The sequence below is a fragment of the Phalangium opilio genome, unplaced genomic scaffold, assembly GCF_054372755.1.
Source record: "Phalangium opilio isolate 3A_F unplaced genomic scaffold, DU_Popi_V2 ptg000063l_1, whole genome shotgun sequence".
In the NCBI taxonomy this organism is placed as follows: Eukaryota; Metazoa; Arthropoda; class Arachnida; order Opiliones; family Phalangiidae; genus Phalangium; species Phalangium opilio.
In genome coordinates this window covers 9,066,336-9,077,227 of record NW_028324180.1, presented here as the reverse complement: position 1 = coordinate 9,077,227, position 10,892 = coordinate 9,066,336, and the positions used below count along the sequence as shown (strand labels likewise).

Sequence of the window (10,892 nt, the reverse complement as noted above, 5' to 3'; positions counted from 1 at the left end):
TTGATCGTTTAATCCTTCTATCGTAACGTTTCACAACTGCTGGGGTATCCGCTATACTTTTCAAATTATTGGGTAGCCAGTCAGGGTTAGTTTTATCAAAAAGCTTAGACGGGGCCCCTGAGAACCGATTGAAGTTATTATCTTATGTACTACGATTAAATTTCACTTTTAAACATACCTGAATAAAAATGCATTGAACAGACTCTAGTATATTCCGCTACGTTGCTAAGCCTTAGCTTCAGTACCCACTGTGTACGCCTATATGCCGACAACTAATAATAATAATAATAAAAGCTTCTTTATTTGAGATATTCTTTTCAGGAGTCAATTGTCCCTTATTTACAAAAGAGTCTCAGATTAAGTTAAAAAAAATTTTAAAAATTAACAATAACAACAAAGTTTTGGAAAGTAAATATATAGGTCAACCCGGGAAATTTTTACATATGTGAATACCGATTTCTTGAAGGCTGCAATCTTTAGACAGGCCTTAATATTATTGGGCACTTCATTCCAGAGTTTGATGGCTTTGTTCTTAAGACTTAATTTACCAAGCTTAATGGTACTCTTTCTATTATCATTGTAGTAGTTAGTATTGCTTGCACGAGTATTATAGTGATGAGCATCGTCTAGTTTGGTAAATAGAGATAGGATGTATTCAGGGGCTTTTCGGGCGTTTACGTTGAACATGAAAAGAAGAACTGACACATCATGTATTTGATTTAGTGTCATCCAATTTAATTTTTCTCTTAGCGCCGTGGCGGAGTGACGCTTAGAGACTTTGCATACCAGCCGGGCTCCATGGTTATGGATAATTTGTAATTTATCTAAGCTACTCTTGCTGGCTGAAGCGCCGAATAGGATGATACCGTATGTCAGAATTGGGAGTATGAGAGTTTTGTAGAGCGTGTTGAGGGTTTGAATTGGGAGGTGCTTCTGTAGGGGTCGTAAGAGCCACATTCTTTGTCGTGCTTGCTTTATTTTCTGGTCAATGTGCGAGTTCCAGTTAAGTGTATTGTTAATATGAAAGCCTAAGTATGTGAACGATGTCACTAATTCTATATTTAGTGAACCGAGTGTGTGGAATCCATAGTCAGCATTTTTAAGACTAGGGTTTAAGATCATGAATTTTGTCTTTTTCTCGTTGTCCGTTAGCTTTCGGGAGCCAAGCTTCTTTTGCAGCTCCCTAAGATCTTTTTCTAGGTTTCGGATTAAGTTTGTTAAGATCGGCGATGAGTCCAATATGGCATTGTCATCTGCGTACTCATGGGCTGTTGCATATGTTAGGCATTGGTGAATGTCGCTAGTGTAAACATTGAATAACAGTGGTCCCAGAACACTACCTTGTGGGACGCCACTCGAGATTGGTGCCATTGCTGAGTTTGTTACGCCTACGGAGACACACTGTGTCCTGTCCGAAAGGTATGATCTGAACCATCTATAGCTTTGCCCTCCGATGCCATAGGTCTTCAAGAGTTTCAGTAGGATTTCATGGTCAACTCTGTCGAACGCTTTTGAGAGGTCGACGAAGACAATGCCTACAAAGTGTCCTTTCCCTAGCCGGTTAATGGTTGTTTCGATTAAATCCGCTGCGCAAGTTACGGTAGAGTGACCAGCACGGAAGCCGGATTGTTTCTCGTACATGATGCTGTTTTGTAAAAGGTATCCTTCAGTTTTTTCCCCCTGATTTTTAACTACGCACGGAATTCGATAAAAACTAACATCTTCTGGCACCTCGTTTTGGTTTTTATTACGCTTGCTTCCTATACAGCCTTCAACAACACACCGCCAATGCCTTCTACCCATTGCAATTAGCTATTAACTCTCCTAATTTTGCCTCCAAAATGGTGGTATACGTGAGGAGAAATTATGTATATAAAACACATCAAGTCTCCGCTAGATGGGTGTACAGTAGTATCTTCTCCCTGACCCCGCGTGACGTTACAATACCCCCTCAGAAATTACTCTATCGACAAGGCTGTTTTGAGAAACATAGAGCTGGCGAGAGACGAATGATTGCGGTCGAATATTATACACGTAAAAGTACGTTATGAGCAAAATCTCCCGGAATGCAAGTTTCGAACCAAAATGCCAAAAATAAATCCTCGAAAGCTAGGATGCGCGGGCCTTGATTAACGTAGGCTCCGGCTTGAGGCAATATATATCTCTAGTTTTTGTATGCAAGCGCGCATGCGCGGTACACATTTTATCGGCTCCCGGCTTCGCCGGGACCCTCCACGTATACGCTAATATATGCCAATAGCTCTTTCAATAAGAGATTCTCTCTCTTCTTTGCCCCCCTACTCGAATAGCAGACGATTTACAGACAAAATATATCGGTTTCACGACTTCACTAGCCAAGCCATTCTCCTTAGTCGATTAGCCAAACTTCCAAAGCCAGTTTAACTGCGCATGTGTATTTAGAGCATAGGACGATTGGGGGCTTTGGCGGTTAGGCCTAAGCCTGCTGTATTTTCTATAAAAATATTGATGGATCGAAACGGTAAGAAATAAGGAATTAATGTTTTATTGCCTTAAAATGTCAGTGATTTATTTATTCGTCTTTTATAGATATTAATGTCTATTATAATGTATAACACAAGCACGCCGAAGCGATCAAAGTGCATTGATTTAAATAGGCCTTTGCCGAAAATGAATTCGGAAATTTTAGCCGCTAATGCTAGACAAGGAAATGCTAGATATGAAAACGAAAACTCAACTCTCCAGACTAAATTACTCCCCTCTGGAGCCTCAGAACAAAAAAGAAATGTTTTGGGAGATAGTCCCAGAAATAGTTTAAACGTAACGACTAACAAAGCTCTTATTAAAAGGACATTAAATTTTAGCGAAGCTGGTAACGCTGATAACACAGCGAAAGTTGTTGAGTCAAAAATTTCTAAAAGCACGAAGACTCCTTTTCCATGTATAAACTTGAAAAACTTTCCTAAAGGTCCGTGGACGAAGCAACTGAAAGAGCTCCCTAAAGAATACAATATCAATATCATTTTTGATTATTTCCACGCTAATAAGGCAACCAAACATTTAGAAGACGGAAATAGAATGCTGAAAGCAGGAAAAGTAAGGAGTGTATTTCTTTGCGCCATCCACAGCTCTGTTTTCGTAAAATGCATCATCACGTCTTCTTACAGTTCAAAGGAATATGTGGTTCAACTAAACCTTGATCAAGTAACGGGAGTAGTTGTAACGGCCTACTGTCAATGCCCTTGCGGTAGTGCAGGAGTGTGTAAGCATGTGAGCGCTATTCTTTTTTATCTGTGGGGCTGTAAAGTAGACAAACGAATTTATATTAAAGATGATGTTGCGTGGACCGAAGGTGAAAGACAATGGGGAAATCCTACATTGAAAACTTCTAAGCTTCAAAATAAAAAATTTTCAGAACTAAAATTTGTGAGGCATAAGCTTAAACATCGTTTTCCAGGCCAACATAATAAAATACGCTCAAATGGAGTTTCAAATTACTCTTCGTTTCCTAAGCTAAAAACAATGAAGAATTAGCCGAAGATAATGCTAAGTTGAAAGCCCGAATAAGTAACTACTGTGATAAACTAGGGTCCCAGAGAAAAATGCTTCAAAAAATTCTTTTGGAAAGCGATTTTACACCGTTAGATGCTCCAGTTTCTTTAGTGGAAGAAGTGCAAGCTGCGGTTTCTGATGAAATACAATCGTCAAAAACAAGAGGCGATATTCCATTCCCTAAAATAAATTTTACAGATACACTGATCCCAGAAAAATGTATAATAACTCTTGAACAAGCAAGAGAGTTGGAGAGTCTAACACGTGATCAATCAGATAAAAAATCCGAAAATTGGCAGCTTTGGGAACTTGAACGACAAATAAGAATAACAGCATCAAAATTTGGAGAAATAATCAAGAGAGTTAAAGCCGTAACCCCAAAATACGTTGAAACAATTAGAAAAGGAGCCAATCTCAGTCGAAATATTTTTGTTCAAGAAGGAAATAACAACGAAGCTAATGCTATTACTATGTACGAAGCTTTTAAAAGTGGTGTAGTCAAAACGTTCAAGATTGGGTTTTGCGTTAATCCGTCCATGCCAATAATAGGTGCCTCACCTGACCGCTTATGTTTTGATAAGAGTATCGATGAATATGGCTTAATCGAAATTAATACTTTGTCTAAAGCGAAGCAACAAGGCCTGTCGATAAAAGAAGCAATAAGTAAAAAACAGGCCCCGTGTTTAAAGATTGATAAAGATGGCCAGTTGTCTTTAAAAGATAAACATAACTATTATTACCAAGTGCAAGGCCAGCTTGGAGTTACTGGATACCAATGGTGCGACTTTTTTTATAGTCACGGGAAACGACTCTTTCTGCCAAAGGATAAGGTTCGATGAAACCTTTTCAGTCAAAAAATGCTCCCTAAACTCTGTGATTTTTTTTCCACCTATTATGTACAAAATGACTTTCAAAGTTACTATTTTTTTAAATTTTGTTAATAAAATAGTTGTTTATTAAAATATGAAAGTTTACGTAACAAATAAAGAAATAAGCGTTTGATTTTATGGTATATACCCATTCAAAAAATTCGATTCGGGACTGTTTGACCGAAATATAAATTTTGAATAAAATTATCTTATTTTTTAATTAGAAACTATTTTAGCTAGGCATTGGATGGGCCAGCTGTTGGTTCTTCAAGCGAAATATCTTCTTCGGAATTATTTTTTAATGATCTATCGAGCAACGGCTCATTAACTATATTTGCTAAGTAACCACATATCATCCAAATTTTGTTTAATTGGTCATGCATGGTGTTTGGAAATACGAATTTGAGAATTCGATTATTTTTGATCTCGCCAATAACTCTCTCAATGTGGATGCCTAAATTTGCAATTTCTCTGGTTTTCTCAACTTCCATTTTGGACAGCTGTTTTTTTCTTCCCAAGAAATGGAGGAATATTCAACTTCACACCCCTACGTTCTAAATCTTCTCCTATGATGAATCCACGGTCCGCCATAATGCTATCACCAATCTCAAGCTTGTCTATTAATCCACTGTCTAACGTAATTTCTTTGTCAGATATTCTTCCAGGTGACAATTCCGACACGAAGCTTACAAAACCATTAGGCGCAACACCTATTAGACCTTTAGCTGTCTTGTGTTTTTTATATTGTGAATAAGTGTCACTCTGCGTTGTGTAGTGGTTGGGTTTCTCAATGAATAGTTCTGTACAGTCAATTATAACTCTGGTAGTAGGGTATAGTTTTTGAAAAGAAGCTGGCATAAATTCGTTTACAACCTGGCGTGACGGCCAAATCGCCATGCGAGTGAGCCTTTTGTGTAAGAAATCTAACCATGTTGTCCATATATTACTGACTGTTTGCCGACTTTTTCCAAACCGATAAGCTAAATCTTCTTCTAACAGTCCTGCTCTTATGCGGCACAACACCAAAAACAGCTGATTTTTGAAATCCAGTGAAGGCTGTCTGCCATGACTAGACTCATTTCTTGGTTTCTTGCGCGCATATTTTTTAGCGCTATAGTAAAATTGCAATTTTGGGAAATCATCCTCTAGAAATTCATATAACCTATTAACATCCTCTTCAGTTTGAAAACCAGTGTAGAACTTAAGCTTTTGGTTATTTTTGCTAATGTTTTCAAAGCAAAACGTATCTTTAGAAATCCTTCCTTCTTTTATCTTTGTATTCTTTTCTTGCAATAATCTTTCTAACGTTGATATTGTTTTACGAAGTTCAGTTATTTCTTCTTGACATTTAGACAGCTGATCAAGTAGTGAAGCAATTTTACCCTCCTTACTTCTATCGTCATTTAAGAGTAGATGTTTGTGACTATCTTGGCCTGATGGACATCTGGTTGAATAATACGTATGATCGGAGTTACAAGTATTTGAACCTTCAAATATCGAACTAAGTTCCTCCATAGACTCATCAAACCCAACAGTTACATTTTCCGCAACCTCCGGAATATAAATATCACGTTATTTATTCGTGAACATGTGTTCTGGACATGTGCAGTTACCGAAGAAAACTGGAAACTTGTCAAAATGATGCTTCACACCACCTTTTTGGAAGTGAAGTCCGCAAACTAATTGTCTTTCGGCAGGCATCCAAGTAGTTGGGTCTTTAAACGGAGTATTACCTAATCTACCCTTTGCTATTGTAGATTTGGCCATTTTAAGTGCTGCATATCTTATTCTTCTAACCCACTCATCTTTTATCACTTGATCCTTTGGAAACGCGTGAAGACTTATATTTTTGGAGGATATAGTGTTGCTTGAACAATCGGGAATACAACAGCGATACCCCCTCGACTTATAAAGACTTTTAGACATCTTAAAAAAGTTACTGGATATAGATTAAATCTCTTGGTTAAATGATTTAACTTAAATCGTGAAAAAAATTACACTAGGCCTAGGCACTTCTATATTCAAGGATAGCAGACGAGATAGCAGACCATAAAGTAGAAAAACATACAGCAGAAAAATTTAAAATCCAAAGACTAAATATGAGACTAAAATGTGAAATCCAGCAGCTCTGCGTGTACAGCCTCCATGCCAGTTATACAGACAAATCTTTTATAGAGTAATTTCTGAGGGGGTATTGTAACGTCACGCGAAGTCAGGGAGAAGATACTACTGTACACCCATCTAGCGGAGACTTGATGTGTTTTATATACATAATTTCTCCTCACGTATACCACCATTTTGGAGGCAAAATTAGGAGAGTTAATAGCTAATTGCAATGGGTAGAAGGCATTGGCGGTGTGTTGTTGAAGGCTGTATAGGAAGCAAGCGTAATAAAAACCAAAACGAGGTGCCAGAAGATGTTAGTTTTTATCGAATTCCGTGCGTAGTTAAAAAACTGAAGAGTTGTCGGCATATAGGCGTACACAGTGGATACTGAAGCTAAGGCTTAGCAACGTAACGGAATATACTAGAGTCTGTTCAAGGCATTTTTATTCAGGTATGTTTAAAAGTGAAATTTAATCGTAGTACAAAAGATAATAACTTCAATCGGTTCTCAGGGGCCCCGTCTAAGCTTTTTGATAAAACTAACCCTGACTGGCTACCCAATAATTTGAAAAGTATAGCGGATACCCCAGCAGTTGTGAAACGTTACGATAGAAGGATTAAACGATCAAGGCAGGATTCGTTATCATCGAAGCCTACAAAACATCAACGAAAAAGAATAGGCATACCTATAGCTTCATCCACACCCATAGCCTTGTCTGCACCTCATTCCAAAAAATCTAACTTGGGGCCGCAGTATGGTAAGATAAATTTTTTTAAAGTGTTACGAAAATATTGAAATTATACTAATACCACCTTATCAATAGTGGATTCGACAGTGTGTTTCGAGAAATCGTTTGATGGCACATCTGTGCCAACTTTAGAATATTCTGATAATCATTTACAATGTCATCTGTTGAGAATATTAACACTGCTTTACAACTGTCACATTTACAAGACTCCGTTAACACTGAAATTGAATTGCCTGTTAGAAAACGTTCCATAGTAACTGAAACAGTACCCATTATTACTTATTTGACACAAGAAACTCAAACGGAACTAAATGCCACTTATATCGCACGAGAAACGCAAACCCTGCATTCTAGTTCCTCACAAGAAACTCAAACGGAACTAAATGCTACTCATATCACACGAGAAACTCAAACCCTGCATTCTAGTTCTTCGCAAGAATCTCAGACATTCCATTATTCAAACAAGTTTTAGAGTTTGTAACCAATTTGAATTGGAATCTGTGGAAATTAAGTTGAATGAGTGTAAAGAAGTAATCAAAAACCTGAACTTTGAAATTGTGCAAGCTAGTGAAACTATAAAGCATCAGTTGGAGCAAATAGATAAACTAAATTTACATATAAAAAATATAGAAGAAAATCTGGATAGCTTAAAATTTACCCCTTCTTGTTTCCGTGGGGACCCTGGCAAAATTCTATTTTTTACTGGCTTGACTTCTTACGAATATCTAATAGACATAGTTGAGGAAATAGAGCCATATCTCTTTAAAAATTCTAAGTTGAGCCCCTTTCAACAATTTATTCTAACAGTTATGAAACTTAGACTATCCCCAAGTAACAAAGATATAGCTTATAGATTCTGCATTTCTGAAGCAGTTGTCGGTAGAATTTTCTACAACTGCCTTAACGCGAGTAGGTAAAAAGTGGGGCATCCAACTCACCCGGGAGTCGGGAGTCCAGGTTATTTCTAAGGGGAGTCGGGAATTAATGTTATTTCTATGGGGAGTCACGACTCCCGGGTGAGTTGGATGCCCCACTTTGGTATACTATCTCTAAGGAGTTAATGTTATTTCTATGGGGAGTCTTCTTCTATGGGGAGTCAAGAGTTATAATGTTATTTCTATGGGGAGTCACGACTCCTACGAGTTGGATGCCCCACTTAGGTATACTATCCCTAAGGAGAGGAGGGGAGGGGGGGGTCAGCCGGGGGGGGACACACAGGTGGTAATATACTTCCGCGTTCTACTAGAGATTGAGTGTCCATAGGTGTATACTTTGCGTACGATCGAACAACATCTGTTTTAATAGGGGGGGAATGTTGTCTGGAAATATATTTCCCCTGTAAGAGTGATAACAGTTGTTCTAATAAGAGTCTGATGATTGATAACATTATTGAGGGGTGTTTTAATTTGGAAGGAAGAATTTCTAGGGATGTCAAAGTTTTATTATAATGTTTTCCAGTTGATTACAATAGGTTTTTTGATCACACTACATTTTGAATTCTTGAATTTCGTTCTGTTCCTTGTGAGGATGTAACTTGGTGATAATTCGGAATTATTTAGTGCATCATCGAATAACTTTAATGGTGATTTACTGGTTTCATTCGTTTTTCCTGCTTTAATTTTAGGCTTTCGAGACACGTTGAGTGATTTTTTCCCCTTTTTCTTTTTTAAAGCTGTTTCAGATGTCGGAGTTCTTGTTACAGCGTTGTTATTAGGTGGGGTTGCCGTCTGTGGCTTAACATTGGGTATTATGTTTAGATTTGGTGGATGTGGTGATTGTGTTGTAGCGACCGGAATCTGGGATGGAAGGTTATCGACATGAACTACATCTGGTTGCATTTTGCTTTTATTATGTAGGAAATTTTCTAGCAGGTTCATGTATCGTTTAGCCTTTTCCTGGGAGGACATTCCTGTCTCCCTCAATATATCATACATGTCACGATCTAACGCTGTCATTCGATTATCCAACACACTCTTGTTTGACTCCAATTGTCCATATGGAACTAAAACCATAGGTCGCGAGGATGTCATTTTACACCGAGTAGAACTGATATCCCGTTTACAATGGAGGGTAACAAAGAGCTCAGTAATGGGAGAAAACCCCCGTTTTGTGATTTAGAAAGTTCTTTCCGTTTGTCCTTTAGTGAAACTCTCTGCTTTGATAATTTTCTAATTAGGTTTTTATACCGCTTAAATCTACTTTTTACTTTCACTGGAAGAACAACGTTCCCTTTCGTTATACAGGGTGTATCTGAAATGGACGTAGGAGCGGAAGTATTTGGGTTCCTGGGGCCAATATAAGGCGAAACTGTTCTATGACATTTTTTCGTACGCCAACCCATTTGCAAGTTACTTGAACCTAGCCCTTCCTAGTTTGCATAAATCACAGCATGTTGACTTCGTCTAAAACAGTAGGAATTAAATTCAAGATAGGATGCTTATTGCATATTAGTGGTTGCCAGCTAAAACAAAAAAAGCGTCATAGCCATAGAGTTTATCGGAAATTTTTAAGGAGTAGAAAGTTGTACAGTTGGTGACTCATAACAAACATCATTGTTAAACAACATGTTACGATTAGTTTGTTGAAACAACTGACCGATACTAACGGGAAACTGACAGCGATAACTAGCGGAAACTAAAAAGGAACACCGACATTTTGCTTCATTTTTCAAACAATCGAAAGGTTGTTAAAGCGTTCATTTTGGTTAATGTACAAGACTACATATCCGGCGACGTCTTTTTTCCATTAAATTAGTAAATTATTTATTACATGCTTTAAAACACTTTGAACCTTTAAAAGAAGTACCTTTTTTACCGTTTTTAATGGAAATTTTCATAGAATAATTCTAAGGAGTAAGAATGTACATTTTCTTATGGGTACATTACATTGCATCTCGCATTGCACGTATGTCTCCTGTCGTTCTCAACGCTGGCAGATTGCTACCAGTTAGTAAACGTCATAAGTCTAAAGTTTTAGGGTGGTCTGCAAATTTACTAAGGTTTAATCGTTTATTAATTTATTTGCGAAGTTTTTTCTTAGTTTTAAGTTAACCCTCCACTTTTGGATTTTTCTCGAATTTTCTTTAGTTTTATTTGCGGTCATCCGTTCGGCTCCGAGGTTAAGAACGAAAATTTCTTCTTAAAATTTTTTCTCTGCTATTACTTTTGGTGGTACCTCGTAATCAGTGTAGGCCAATAACGAGCCTTTCAACCCTTTCTTGAACAGGTTAGTAGTGTGTGACCTTGAGACGGAATGCTAGGTTTCATGAAGCCCACTTCTAAGCACGCTATTCAACATAGCGTACCTAATTTGTTACGGGTGAGGCACCAAGAAAAATGCCTTTACTCCCTCACTCAATTTTTTGGAGAAAGGAATGTTCCCTTTTCTGGTCACTTTGAACCATAAAAAATTTTAATTCATTTTCAACATTTAGGTTTCATCAGTATTTGTTGATTTTTATAAGGGTTTATTTCATTTTCAACATTTAGGTTTCATCATTATTTGTTGATTTTTATAAGGGTTAAATTTTGCAAATAATGCATTTTACTGCTCAGTTTTAACAGGCGTTGCCCAACATCCCAAGCCAAACATTCGTCCACTAACATTTATTCACGAATACCGATTTCGATAAGTTGCA

At 37.5% G+C, this 10,892-nt stretch overlaps 1 pseudogene; it reads right to left on the bottom strand.

The window, feature by feature from the left end:
* Positions 1 to 4,636: 4,636 nt before the first annotated feature.
* On the bottom strand, positions 4,637 to 6,167 carry LOC149663381 (uncharacterized; annotated as a pseudogene).
* Positions 6,168 to 10,892: the final 4,725 nt, after the last annotated feature.